The 15077-nt window shown below is 35.6% G+C and overlaps 1 protein-coding gene across 18 annotated transcripts in view; it reads left to right on the top strand.

Moving 5' to 3' along the window:
• LOC137243734 (uncharacterized) overlaps positions 1-15077 on the top strand; it is an 815214-nt gene that overhangs the window by 476138 nt on the left and 323999 nt on the right. For all 18 annotated transcript variants that reach the window (XM_067771770.1, XM_067771767.1, XM_067771768.1 and 15 more), the window contains one exon: positions 10078-10102. The gene's annotated coding sequence lies outside the window, so the exon portion shown is untranslated. The remainder of the gene's footprint in view (positions 1-10077; positions 10103-15077) is intronic.

The raw sequence follows: 15077 nt of genomic DNA, 5'->3' as shown, positions 1-15077 counted from the left end.
ACTAGTCAATGCACTCAGTAAGTATGCATTTTTTTTTAGTTCCAGAACAAATAATTTATGACAATTTTTCAAAATTTTAGAAAATATGTATGGAACGATCTAGACGAAGAAGAGTTGTGTGCTTTTTTTGGTTATTTTGTTAATAATGGGAAGTCATAACTCAAACATGGAGGACACCAACATTCTCTGGAAAATAAATTCAAACTCTCTATATAGAGCAACGATGTCTTTGAAAAGGTTTCAGGAAATTTTACATTTTATACGCTTCGACCAAGAAAATACGAGGGAAAATAGAATGCGTTCAGATAAAGCAGCTCCAATTTCTGAGATCTTCCCTATGCTGAACACCAATTTGCGAGACAGCTACCGACCACGGGAGAATGTCACAATTGATGAGCAACTTTTTCCTTTCAGAGGTCGCACTAAGTTTACACAGTACATGCCGTCAAAACCAGCGAAATATGGTATAAAATTATGGTGGATATGTGACTCCCAAACATATTATCCTCTAACAGCGCAGATATATACTGGAAAGTCTAACAACGTACGGGAAGTAAATCAAGGGGAGAGAGTTGTCAAAGATCTAGTTTCATACTATAAAAATTCTGGTCGAAATGTTACATGTGACAACTTTTTCACATCCATTGCCCTAGCAGATACACTGGAAAATTGGAAAATATCTTTGGTTGGCACAATGAAGAAAAACAAAGCCTGTCTGCCTCTGGAGTTCAAAGCCTCATCTCAAAGAGAAGAGTTGTCAACATTATTTGGGTTCGGACAAAATAAAACAATTTGCTCATATGTTCCAAAGAAGAACAAAGCGGTAGTTTTACTGTCAACATTACCTAGCGACAGTACAATATCAGATATAAAAAAAACCGAACATAATATTGTTTTATAACAAGACCAAAGGAGGTGTGTATACAATGGACAAGATGCTGGGACAATATTCCTGCAAACGCAAAACAAATCGGTGGCCACTTGCACTTTTTTATAATATGCTGGATGTGTCTGCTCTTGCTGCATATATCATATATACGGAAAATAATCCCTCGTCTATAACATCAAAGAGAGGTCTGTGCTTTTTATGCAAATTTTATTTGGCTATAAAACTCCCGTTTATTTTATAGGTCGCCGTCGCATGTTTTTGCAAGAATTGGGAGAAAAGTTATGTATGCCTCTGATACTGAAACGGGCAATGAAACCAAGAGTTGTAGCTTATTTTCCAACGCGTAGCGCTATAGAATGCGTGACTGGGAAAAGTATTCAGGCCCTATCAGCAAAGGATCTTGAATTCGATGAAGCTTTTTCAGATAAGGACGATCGTGGGCATTCAAAAGTTAAAGGAATATGCTTCATATGCTATCACAAAGAATCTAAAAGAAAGAGACCGACGAGAAAACTGTGCCATCAGTGCAAGAAGCCCGTTTGCATTACACACAGTAAAACACTAATAAAATGTAAAAATTGTCAACAAAATATTTCCAAATAAAAAACTACGCTTTTTTTTAACTTAGAAAATATTTTTTGGCTCAGTTCTGTGTGAAAGAAGATAACCTTACTTCAAAACCTACATAAAATAACCCATATTTACATATGTATATACCGCTGCGATATGTACACAAAACGACAAAATACCCATAAAAAGCAAAAAAAAAATTTAAAAAAATATTGTTTGTCTTAATTTTGGATAAAGGACGAAAAGTTGGCCACTGAGTCCAAACGGCTTTAGAATCCGACCTAAAATGTAGAATTTACAGCATTTTGAAAACTCAAATATTTACATATGTATATATTGCTGCGGTGAAGGTTAAACAAAAATTAGTTCAGAATAGAACCATAATAAGTATATATATTATTGCGCAGCCTTGCAACACTATTAAGCACACAAAACAAACAACAACAGCATTTCAAGTGTACAGCTGGGTATGTAGTGTTCGGTTTCACCCGAACTTAGGCTTCCTTACTTGTTTTTTATTAGTTTGACAACCAAATGAAACCCCGTTTTCATAGGTTTGCCTTTACATTGGGCTTATGCCAATAAAACCGATTGCAATAGTGCTGATCTGAAATCGTTTTCTTATCTAAACTGATCCCAACACTTAAAACTTTGCAAACTTCAATAAAGATCCCATCATAATCTGAGGCAAGAAGATGCGTAAAAAAGGATTACCACTTTTGCAATTAAATTCAGCTCGTCCATATTTTGTCACTCCCGCTATGGCATTTTTGGTAAACAAAATCGTCCCTTTGGAACAACTCTTTAAGAGCTCGTCTTTATCATCGCTTATTTGCTGCCTTATCGGTAAACCACTTAAAAAGTAATCCACACAAGAAGTATTTATTTGCATGCTCTGTAGCTTGGGGGCAGTAATTAAACCATACCAAACCGCTTACAACAAAAAAGTTTTGTGTGTCTATATAAAATTATTCACAGGGATCGTAGTGGGTATAATTTTTGATTAGTTTTGTTTAGTTGATTTTCTATAAGCGAGAAAAGTTGAGACATATTTGAGAAAATTTACGGCATACCTAGTGAAAGTGTGTTTAAGCACGGCCTGGGTTCAATTCTGTGCCATCTTCAGGGTAATTTTTAACTCTGAACTTTCTATATTGTCTTGAATTTAAAGATTATGGATTCTTTAACACTCGGCTGTTTAGTGCTTGTAAGGCTTGAAATAAGAATGATTTAAACTTACGTAAAACTGCTTTAGAACAAAAAATTTCCCTGATGAGGGCACAACATAATCTGCTCTTAAAACCACACTATACTAAACAACAAACAAATTTCAGCTGATGAACAACAGTCAATTGACATAGGTACTCCTGCTAGCTAGCGGTGTGGAAGGAAAGGGCGCAGGCACGCGTTTGGTTAGCCTTCGCTTAATTTGGGACGACGGAACAGATACCTTCACAATTTATTCTCTCAATCGACGCAGTAAGTAAGTAAAGGTTTTTATGATCCGAAGACCTTAACCTTTAGCTCTGGTTTTAGTTATGGACTGTTTCGTATGAGTCAAAGCGTGTATCTACGTCTCTTGGGAAAATCGCTATACTTATTACTCCACGGACTCTTATCTTTGTAATATATAGATATACCCATGAAGCTATAAACTTTTTCAGTAAATCGATCCTCACCATTCAGCTGCGAAGTTCAACTCGACTTGCAAAGTAGAGAGGATACATACCATTGATTCACGACGAGCTGAGCACTACGAGGCAGACGAAAACAGAAGAAATCGCCCATCTTCATAAAACGACTAGCTCCAGCTCTTTCTTAACTACTACATGCTTCGCGACTAATAAGCCAAATTAATCAAGGTACAGAGTTAGAGTGGAAATCATATTCCTTTTTCTTTTGAAGGCTCATTTAAGCCGTCTAGAGGAAGACATCCCCGAATAGAAAGACTAAGTCCGAAAAAGGAAAAGAATTATATTCTCCCGCCACAATCCGGTAATGATTGATTGATACCTCAGCCTTTGCCAAAATTCACCTCATAGATATAAGAACAATTTAACAAACTTCTGGATACCAGAAAAACTTCTGCTATCCCCGGTTTTGAATTTATGATTCAAAACTTCCCTTAAATACGGTCCCTGTTCATACCTCTTAACAGCTTCACCCTACACCATTTAGTACTCTCATATCCACCAATTGCTTACAACGCCAAGAAGACGTAACCCAAGTGCCAATGGCTATAAATAAATTAAAAACTTTTTTGGCGTCATCAACAAATTTCAGAAGACTTTTCATTTGGTTGGCGGATGCGAAGAGGGTCATAAATACCACAAATAGCTGCGGTAAACGGAAAGGATTATGACTACAATGAAGACTGAATGAATGATTAATACATCAATTTTAGCAAAATTATTATTTGGTTGATGTAGCTGAAGGGAAAATACCATACAAGTCATTTTCGAGTTCACTGAACTTTATTGGGGGGCTAGCATTAGCACTACTGATGCTGAAGGTATAACGAGCAATAGGGTTATTCTCAGTGGGCTTTCAGCGTTTGCTCATAAACATTTCCCATTTCCATTGACGTTAGGTTATGTTGAACTGGCCGGTCAATGTCGACCTCACATAGATTGAATGTGTGCATAGTATTACCAGAATTTGTTTGACAACCAAACGGAAGAACCAAAATCAGGTACCAGGACTTATGTTATATAATAACTCCAGCCTCTTGGCAAATAAAATACGTTTTTTTAAGACCTAGCTTAATTCTGCCTCGAGATCTGCCGACCCTAATAACTAAATAATCTTGAATCGAGTTGAGACTGTTCATGATTGCTTTTGTCGAGACATTGTTGAAAGCTCGGCCATGCCCAGAAAAACACCTAGGGCATATTCCTGGTGTTCCAGGACTTTCTCATTCATGACCACCCTATGCAATGCAGTATCCACTGACTTTCCTTTGGTGTAATTCCTCGTTAATATTTGATTTTATATATACCATTTTTACTATCTCTAGGGTATTGAGCACAAACGAAGTCAAGCTAATAGGCCTGTAGTCTTTCGGGTGCAGGTTATTGGCTGATCCCGCTTTCGGTATGAAGACTACACGAGCCGTTCTCAAAGATTGCATGACTTGGTTCAGTTTTATGCAACCCTCAAAGATTACTCTTAGCCATTCCGTAATCCATTGCCAATGAGGCCTCCACAAAAAAGTCTTTTCAAGTTAACATTTTCGCCATTACATTCTCAGGAAACAGCTATCTGAATAAAGTTATAACATAAGATCGTGACTCTCTAGCTACAAACCCTTTCTCAAATGTTACTTATACGCCCCACCCCCGTGGGGACCACTTTCCCCACCCCCGTCGACCACTTTCATCAATATAAAAAACAAACATAGCAGATTCGTGGATTTAGCTGTCTCTAACCGGTACTTCTCGGAAATTTGCAAGATAACCAATCAAACCTGGCCGAATTACAACAGCAAGAGAGCAGAGGACCTATTAAATAGGTCAAGGAAAGAAATTTTTATGATCACTGTCACAACCACGGGCCAATGGGGGCTTGATCTGACCTAAGGATCGTTATATCTGCCTTACACTGGAATGGAAAGCAGTCTACGTTGATCCACTTTATTCTTCAATTGTGGTGCCCTTCCTTATAACTTATTGGGTTGATTGTACCCAGAAGAAAACGGAGTGAAGCGAGTTGAAGCCGAACTCACGTGGGATTTATTCGAAAATACTCAAACGATATTCCAAAACTCTATTGGTTCTGAAACAAAACAGTTAAATAAATGTTGGAAACATTTTCCTTCAAATTAAGGAATTAAAATATCCTTAAATTTCCAAAATTATTTTTACCAAATATTTTTCTAAGTGCACGTTTGCTTGTTATTTGTATGTGACAGTCATAGCATGCAATGCAATCTTGCATGTTGTACAGAAATTAGTCGTCATCATAGTCAGCGCGTCAACCGGTAGCGTCGTCATCACCATCGCATTGAATTGTGGCTTGCTACAGGCATTGTGATAGGAAGTTAGACGGCTGTTCTTTACCAACTGTTTGCTGTCATTTAACATGTATGCAATGCAATGTCATGCTGTGGCATGCAATATCGTCACATGCAATGTTATGCAGAGAGATATAGCTAATATTCATTCAACTATAACCAAGTACATATAACACGATAAAAGCGTTGGTCCTGTCGCGTTCAAGACCGTTCCTCTTTTCGAATGGAAAACTAGCAAAGTTTGTTGGTCACGTCGAACAAAAAGAAGGATAAACTAAGTTCAGCAACAAGCAAAACAATTTCGTAGCAGAATTGCAACAGTAAACTAGGCAAGAAACGAAGTAAGCACCTAAAAAAGGAAATAAGTACGTAAGAAACGGAGAAAGCGACTTCCATGGGAGCGGCGTAATATAGTATATTTTCAGGCGCTTACATCGTTTCTTTAATTCTACAAAGATATTGCGCTGCTGGTTGGTGGTCTTCAGTTACTCCTCTTTTTTGGTTTATTTAATTGGCTTCCTTTTGTTTTTGTTTTCAATGCATTTTGTTTGCTTCCAACACTTTGTTTTCATAGCTATGATCTCATCATACAGTTTGAAAAGTTGTCGCAAAAACTTTCTATTTAGTTTCTTTTCTTTGATCCTTCACTCACATTATAGCTAGTATATGCAGTCTTTTTTCATTGTACCACTCACAAGCTGAATTCGGAGTTTTGTTACTGGTTTTATCTTTTAGCTATTTTGCCAAAATTTTTTCATATCAATTTTTCTATAGAAAGTTCTACGATATTTTTATTTGTTTGCGCTGCCATAGATACTGTAACGAATTTGCTGCAAATCCTCTTATTTGCCGCTTTGCTAGGTTCGTATCGCTAAACTGTTGAATAAATAACTCCAATATTGAATAATGAAAAAATGACCTTTATTAAAGTACTTCACAATAACACTTATACTTTGCTACTCGATGGCTTAATAACCAAACTGATTGATAACTCAAATGAAACTCTACTATTTGCCGCCAGATCGCGTGCTTAATCAAACTGATTGATAGATCAACTCAAACTGAAATATAGCGCCTCTACATCTGTCACCTTTTATACTCTTTGGTTTCCTCGTTCGCCTCTTCTACACGCTTCAAGAATCTACTAGTCCAGTATCTCTCAAACTTCTCAACTGTAACTAAAATTGCACGATTTTATAGCTTCTCTCATACCCCATGCTTGTATGTGTGAGCGACACTTCCAAAATTATAATTGCCTAAATTTAGGAGAATCTCAAATAAGATGTCTGCATATGGTTGTGCCTTGCTTCTCAGCTGCGTGTACCTACATATGTGTAGACATAATGATTGATTCGTTTATGTAGATATATAATGATTGAATTATTGATGTGAATGTTTGTAGTTTACAGTCTCCCGCGCACACATAGGCGTAAATGCAACTGTGTGTGACATCTCTCGGCTGCCTTATATATGTGTATACATAATTTGATTATTGACGTAAATACTGCTTAGCATGGCCTTAGTGATGGTATAGTTTAGTGATGCTAATATCCGTGACAATACATTTTTTTTTTCATTCTTGCCCTGTCTCATATATATCAGGGCATAACTTTACTATTTCCGGTAGGTCATCATTAAATGGAATTTTATTTTAGAAAAAGTTTTGGATGGTTATGTATATTTCTTTAAAAATTTTTATTATTTGTTGGGATGGTTTTCGTATTCTCATCGTGATCATGAAGACATCAGTAGAATTTACAGGAAATAGTGTTTTATTTGAAGTATATTTTTAGGCACGTTTATTATACTACTTTATTTTAATGGCATGTAGATATAGCAGGTAGATATAGAAGATTAGTTCGAAATTACAGAGCTGTGCTGGCATATGGTATGTGGGCCAGTAGGCATGGTAGCGACTGGTGGTCGGGATTCCTACTGTTCGCATTTCAAGCTCTTAAAAACAGGAAAAAAACTGGAGGCGACCTTTGGCGCAATCAACAGCACTGATGCTAATCATTAAAACTGTGCCGAGAGAATCATAACTACTGATCGAGAATTAATAACGGCTGCAAAACGCCTTTGTGTGTGAACAGCAAATAGTCACAAATGATTTAAAGAAATCGTGTCGACGACGAGTATGAGGAGTTAGCTCAAAACAGCCCCCTCGACGAAGCTAAGCTTTGCACGAGACCATTTTAAGTATTTCTATTTTTATTTCGACAGACGAAGCAGTAGCTGTTCCTAAGGCTGAGGTTAGGTTCGAAGCTTCGCAGGAGTAAGCGAATAAAGGAAAGTACCTCGGCAAGGAGCTACTTCTGAAATTTTTTGAACGATCCGCGAGATTTTGAGGCAAAAACGGCGGCTCTTTGCGAAATTACCAAAAAGTCGACTTACAATGCTTAAAAACAAAACTTTTCCTATAAATTATCTTATATATTATGTCTAATTGTCCCTGTTTCGCTCTTATTTGGAATGCAAATCTATAAATAAAGTTTTGGTTGTAAAGATTGAGATTCGTGCTATTATCGAGCTTTGGGCATTATTTGTCGTAGTCCTTTTGTTTACCAATATTTTATTAAAAATAATTTTTTAAAAATAAACGATTTTGAGCACACAAGGAAATCTATATGAACTATAGTTTTATTGTGAATATTTTATTAGAACTAACACTGCATTACCGGCAGTTGCTGAGTGTTCCTTGGTCCTCTATTATTTAGTATGTTTGTCAATGATGTATTTTTTGTGTGTAAGTATGTTAATGTCCACGCATATGCTGATGATATTCAGTTGTACCTTTCAAATCGTGTTGGCCTCGTTGAAGACTTATGACTCAAAGTAAACTGTGATCTGTGTGCTGTATTCTGTTGGGCTAAAAACAATGCTTTATGTCTTAACGCTGCAAAATCGTACGTTATGCCGTTATCCAAAAATGAAATCGACCCTGAAAGTATTCCATCTTTAAAGATCGGCTCGCAGGCCCTTAGTAACACTGACAAAGTTAAAAATTTTGGCTTTGTATTAAATAACAAATTAACTTCTTTCGACCATGTTAATAAAATAGTCCGCAACGTTTATGTAATACTGCGGATATTACGCATATCGGCACCGTTCACACCACAGGAAACTCGTCGCAAGCTAGTAATGCAGCTAATTGTACCCCACTTTACATACTTTGAACTTGTGTATACTAACCTTGAGTCGGAGTCCGCAACAAGATCAATGTAACCTTCAATAATGTTACCAGGTACGTGTATGGGGTAGGTCGATACGATCACATACCACCCTTGAGGGATGATATTCTGGTATGTAACATCCTTAATTACTTGGCTGCCAGAAACTGCATGTTCATGTTTAAACTATTAGAATGTAAGGTCCCCAAGTATCTTTATGACAAACTGCATTTTACCAGGTCTCAAAGAAACCGTAGATTGTTGGTTCCAATGCTCAAATACTTAACGTCTAGCAGATTGTTTTTTATTAGCGCTGTTAGACTTTGGAACTCAATTCCCGAATCAATTAAAGTAGGGCTGAATAATAGCAACTTCAAAAGCATTATACTGAAATACTTCGCTAATGTTGATATTTCTTCTATAAAATAAAAAAAAAAAAAAATAAATGTAAGGCGCGATAACCTCCGAAGAGATCTAAAGCCGAGCTTCTCTTCCAATTTGCGTCGTGCTCCTCTTGATTTTCCCTACAAATTGGCCGGACGGGACCTACATGTTTTATGCCGACTCCGAACGGCATCTGCAAAGCAGATGAGTTTTCACTGAGAGCTTTTCATGGCAGAAATACACCCGGAGTGCTTGCCAAACACTGCCGAGGGGCGACCCCGCTTAGAAAAATTTTCTTCTAATTGAAAAATCTTATTTCTAAAATTTTGATGTTGCTTTGCCCGGGAATTGAACCCAGGGCATACGGTGTGATAGGCGGAGCACGCTACCATCACACCAAAATACTCTTTCTAAAATAATCTTTATGTAATCAAATTTCCTTGTTTCTCCTTACATTGTTTTCTGTACCTCCGCTATTCATGTGTCTAGATCCATTTTTAATAGTTATAAGATTGATTTTAGTAAATGCATATATAAAACGCATAATTTTATGTTAGTACGTAAATTCTAATTTTCTTTAAATTTTATATTGAGAACTTCCCATTTACATAAAATGTATTAGCATAAGTTTTTAATGTCAGTTGATGTACATATAAAAGACTTTAAGTTCTTAGTTGTACAATTTTGAAAAATAAATGAAAAAATTAAATGAAAATGAAATTTGATGAGAGACTTTTATATTTGTTGCGCAAGATGCGGACGGTCCGGCTGGTTTTTTAAATAGAAAAAGCAAGTTTTTTAAAGTAAATAAGCCGGCGTCGCCGCCGCCGATAAAGTGATCGGCGTAAACCTAAACTTGTTAACTAGCAATGAGGAGAAGTGTTCCGTCCGTAACTTAAGTATATTCTGTGGGTCAGTTTCCTTTAATCATCAACTTTTTGAAATATTCTTTACTTTGATAATTAGATACGTTTGTTATATTTATAAGAAAATCAACTAGAATTTTGCCCATTACCGATTTCTCACTTTCAATTCTTTCTATCTAATTTCAGATTTGCAGTCCAATAATCACGCAAGGTAAGCATTCCTAAATCGAATAACACAAAACCTTTAACACAAATATTCAATATTTTGAAAGTGCTCAAAAGATTTATTCTACAATATAAGATTTACAATAAAATAGCACTCGATAAGCAAACAAATTTAACTGGCAGCACACGAAATTATGTAAGCATATTTTTTGAGTTTTATATGATCCTTTTCTTGAAATATTGTCAGCGAAATAAAATTCATAGCAACGCGCAAAAAAGAAAAAAAGAAAAAAAACGTTTTTATTGCATTTATAATAAAATTTGCTTTCAATTTTATATTCATACTACTTTCACGTATTTGGTGTAAGTCTACCTGGGAGCACGGTTGCCGTTTGCCTAAAATTTTGCGTACCAAAATTAGTACCAAACCGAAAAAAAAAAAACGTACCAAATAATATGCTAGGCAAACAATATAACATTTATTAAAACAATTTGAAGCAGTTCATCTGCTGACATAAATTTACACAGAAACGGATTTCATTATACATACCCTGCAAAAATTGTTGGATTACGTGTTCCATTTTCTTCATGTTGGAGTACTCTAACAATACTCCTTTGCAATGCGTTTGCGGACCACCATCAGCCGATCATTGCTCGTTTTTTAACGACCGTGATCACGACACGATGACGATCGAACAGAGTTGCCAAAAGTAAAATATTGCATACAAATAACTGATAATAAAATTTTACTATGACAACTCTGATAAAATGCAACCGCGCACTGGCTTTATGTATACATACTAAAGTATAGAGAAATATTAGTTTCTTTATTCACGCAAATGCTAAATAACATAAGAATATTCGTAGTAAAAAATATAAAAGTTGTATTGCCCCTCTTCATTTATTTTCATTTTAAATTAAATTCACTCCGATAATTCTTTCCGACACAATTCCTCTTTAGTACTTTGGCATATGATCCTCTGTGGGTGCTCCACGGAGTACTACAGTGAAAGTACTTTGGAAAGTACTCTCACGTATGTACTATATGGAATACTCACAAACAAATCGAGAGTGAGATCACCTGCTCCTCTCCTAGGACATGGCAATGTTAATTGGAGCACATTTTTTGTATGAATACAGATTAGTTTTGGAACACTCCTATACTCCCAAAGGGGTTTTCTTTACATTATTTATGGAGTACTCGCGTTTTTTGAAGGGTATGTGTATGTATAAACATAAAAAAAAACTAAATCATATAACATTTTTTTTCTTCTAAATATACCATATAATGAGTAAAAGTAAATAAATAAATTAAAATGTCCACAAATCCTTTCATAAAGGATCAATAGTAGTTAAGAATTATTAAAAAAATATTTTCGTTTTAATATTTTGACCAACTGAAGATCTAATCTCTTTAATAATTGTTTCAAAAATTCAACAAAGAAGTTTCGAATGTTTAATTTAACTGTTTCACGCTGTTCGCCTGAATACAATTCCGATTTAATAAATTTTTCTGCTTTTGGTCCAATAAAAATATCACAAATTGGCAAGTAATTTTCGACATTTTCTAAATCAATTGGCTGTATACTTTGAGTTCGTTTAATATGTTCAATAGACTTGTAATTGCTCATAATTAATTTTATATGTGTTTTCATTTGGTAGTATAAGTATGGAAGTCGGATATATTCTGCTTGAAACTCTTTATTTAAGTTATTGATAATTTTAAGAATATAATTTAAAAATAACATATAAGCTTTAAGCTCAGGGTTGCATAATAAATCGGCTAATTCTCGTGGTTTTACATCAATAGTTTCAAAGCAGCAAGCTAGGAAATACAGATGCAACGGTTCCCACTGCTCGACAATACGAGCTATAACGCCTTCTAAAGCAAGCCATCTGGTTAAATATAAGCCTAAAATTTTGTGGGGCTTAAACTGACAAAAGTCCTGAAACTCTTGAAACTCTTTGATACGCTTAGGACTATGTGAAAATAACTGTTATACATTACGGAAAAGCTCAACTGTTTGCCCAGGAAGCTTTTCACAAGCATAGCTAGAGCAAAGATGTAGCGAGGGGGGGCAAGTGCATTTTATGCAAAACAAATCAGTATCGATGCTAAGTTTTGCCTTCAAACCATTCAAGTGACCCGCCATGGTACTGCCACCATCCGTGGCAAGGCCTATCATGTTTTTAATGGGAATGCTGTGGTTTACAAAAAATGATTTGATAGTTTGGTAAATATATTCCGAGTTTGACTGATCTAATTCAATCAACAGCAAGAATCAATCTTTAGTTTTTCGCGCAGATGAATCAAAATATCGCGCCACCAGCGCTAAAGCTTTGCGATAAGTAAAGTCAGTTCGTCTATAATTAATGAAAACTTGCTTTTTGTAACATGCTTACAATTTTATCTTTTGCTTTATTGTCCAATCCTTCAGCTAAAGATGTTGATTTTGTTCTGCGACACTTTAATGATTTGGCTATAGCGCTATCGGAACAGCAAGTGGACAAAAGATTTGGTAAAAAGTCGAGCAGCCTAAATGGCAAATTGTGCATTATGCAAAACTTTACAAGTGTGAGCTCAGCCTGTCGCACCTGTTCCAACAAAGTTTGACTTTTTTGGTTCATAAATTCATCTAATTTTAACTGGTTCTTTTTTCTTTCTTTTTTTGAACGTTCATAGTATGTGCCTTATTATTTGCATAACGTTTTAGATGCGTTAAATTGTTTGTAATATATTTTTGGCACACTCAACAGAAGGCACATCCATTCGACTTTGTAAGCCATGAAAATATGTCCAACCACGCCGGACGAAATTTTCTTTTGTCCACACCAGCACTAACAAATTTTAATTTAATATAACCAGTTTCCATATCTAACATTAAATTTGCTTTCGCATATTCCCGCGACTATAAACTTACCTATCCAATTTTATTTTTCCGCTTCAGAATAAGACAAACGTTATAATAATTTTAATATCCTTAGCACTACTTGCTGGTGCTATTTTGCATCACAAATAAATAGTGGTACATTTTTACAACTTTTTCTAAAAATATCAAAGCGACGTATGACAGAGAAAGACTCCTACGTATAAATTTATACAAGTGGTACCACTTCACTTCTACTGTCAGTAAACAGTAAAGCAGTAGAGTGAAAGAGACACAACATAATGTTGTCAACATTATGGCTAAACAATTTTTGTAGGCATTCAAATGCAGGTTTGATATTTTTAGCAGTCATAGGAGTTGCGTTGAAGTAAAAATGGCAAAAACGTACCAAATTTGGAAGTTGCGTACCAACGTACCCGGAGAAAAAATTTGTACCAAAAATGGTACAGTTCGGCCAAAACGGCAACTGTGCCTGGAAGTGCAATTTTCAGCAGGTTGCGTATACGCAGCGTATGTCTGATTCTGAAATTCTTCTTCCTATTTTCACCTTTCGATAAAAAAAACCAAAAAGAAAAAAATGTGCTTTCATCACTTTGTATGAATTGCAACGAAAATGGATTTTTTTCTGATTTCTGATTGGGTTTTCAATTTATGTATATCTTTTGGCGGCATCTTTGTACTATGTATGTATGTATATACAACAACACTTGGCATGCCTTAACCACTTTGCCCTTATTCATCGTTTGAGCTTTTAGTTTATTGGCAAAGTTTACCAGCTCTGGCTTCATATTGCGTTGCTAATCTGTTTAAAGTGTGCTCCTTTGCGTTGCTATAACTCCACGTAAATCGATTCTTATTCGTAAGCGCATTTTTGGTTAAAATGTTGGTGTTTACTCTTTCACTTTGCTTTTGTAGTACGTCAATGAGATGGATTTCTATATAAAAGTTTGCTGCTAAAAGCATTTGCAAAAGTACAGTCGTACGTGTGTGTGTGCGTTCAAATATGGAAGTTACAAGTTACAGTCTGCAGCAGAGACTTACGTTGACATTGATGTGCCGTAAGGAAGTGATATTTTTAATGGTTTTAGTATACTACTTTTGGGCTCGAGGGTTTAGAGGCGTGAGTATGAAAATATCTAATTTTTGGAGAATAATAGTTGAGAACATAGTTCGACGGTATCAACTAGAATATTTGAAGTCAAACTCTTATTTTTGCTTTGTTTAAGTAACGACAAGAGGGGACCCAAATTCACACATCATCGAGCATACAATTTCAAAACGCTATCCGCAAACCCATCTGTTGAGATGTATCTAGACTAGCTTGTCGAAGTTGAATAGGGATTAACCATTATAACTGCTTCCCACACTTCACTGCCTTTCCCGCTCGTAACTCAAAAACGAATTTCTCCTAATCTCATCTGACTTATCTCTACGACTTATTAAGAAAATATTTCAATCTCACTTGAGATAAAATTATAATGATAATAAAAGTATGATATTCACAAATTTTGTGATTGCACAGATATTTAATTTATAATAACTAGAATCTTGAAGATACTTGCTACTTGAAGATATAGTCGCACTCTTTGATATAATTATTTTACGAGGAGCTAACTTCATCATTCGCAATATTTCCCAGAGTAAGTAATTGCTGCCTCCAATAAATGAACCGATGTAACTAATCCCAAAGTTTTTTCAGAGTTTTTATAGCGGGCTACAATCATGTGTGTTCGTTGCCGACTACCATTGAATTATATCTCCATCTTCTTCTCGATTTTACGAAAAAAAAACTTAAGTATTGCGACGAATCTAAGGGATACTATCATCTCTAAGCCAATACTAAGCAGTGACTTGTATGCACATCAACAAATCAATCATTATGTCTATACATGTGTCCATACAGGCAGCGGAGAGAGGCGCACAACACATGAATATATCTAAGATACTCCCGAAAGTAGGCAATCATCTGTGGAATTATTACTCACATATACATACGTGAGAAGCTATAATAATCGTGCATCTGTTGTGAGAAATTTTATAGCTTGTAACTAAGTTAAATTCCCGAAACGCCTAGAATTATGCGAACGAGGAAATCACAGAGTATAAAAGGAGGTAAAGCTGAGAATCAGTAAT

The sequence above is a fragment of the Eurosta solidaginis genome, chromosome 3, assembly GCF_040869045.1.
Source record: "Eurosta solidaginis isolate ZX-2024a chromosome 3, ASM4086904v1, whole genome shotgun sequence".
NCBI classification, from domain to species: Eukaryota; Metazoa; Arthropoda; class Insecta; order Diptera; family Tephritidae; genus Eurosta; species Eurosta solidaginis.
This window is presented reverse-complemented; position numbering and strand designations above follow the sequence as displayed.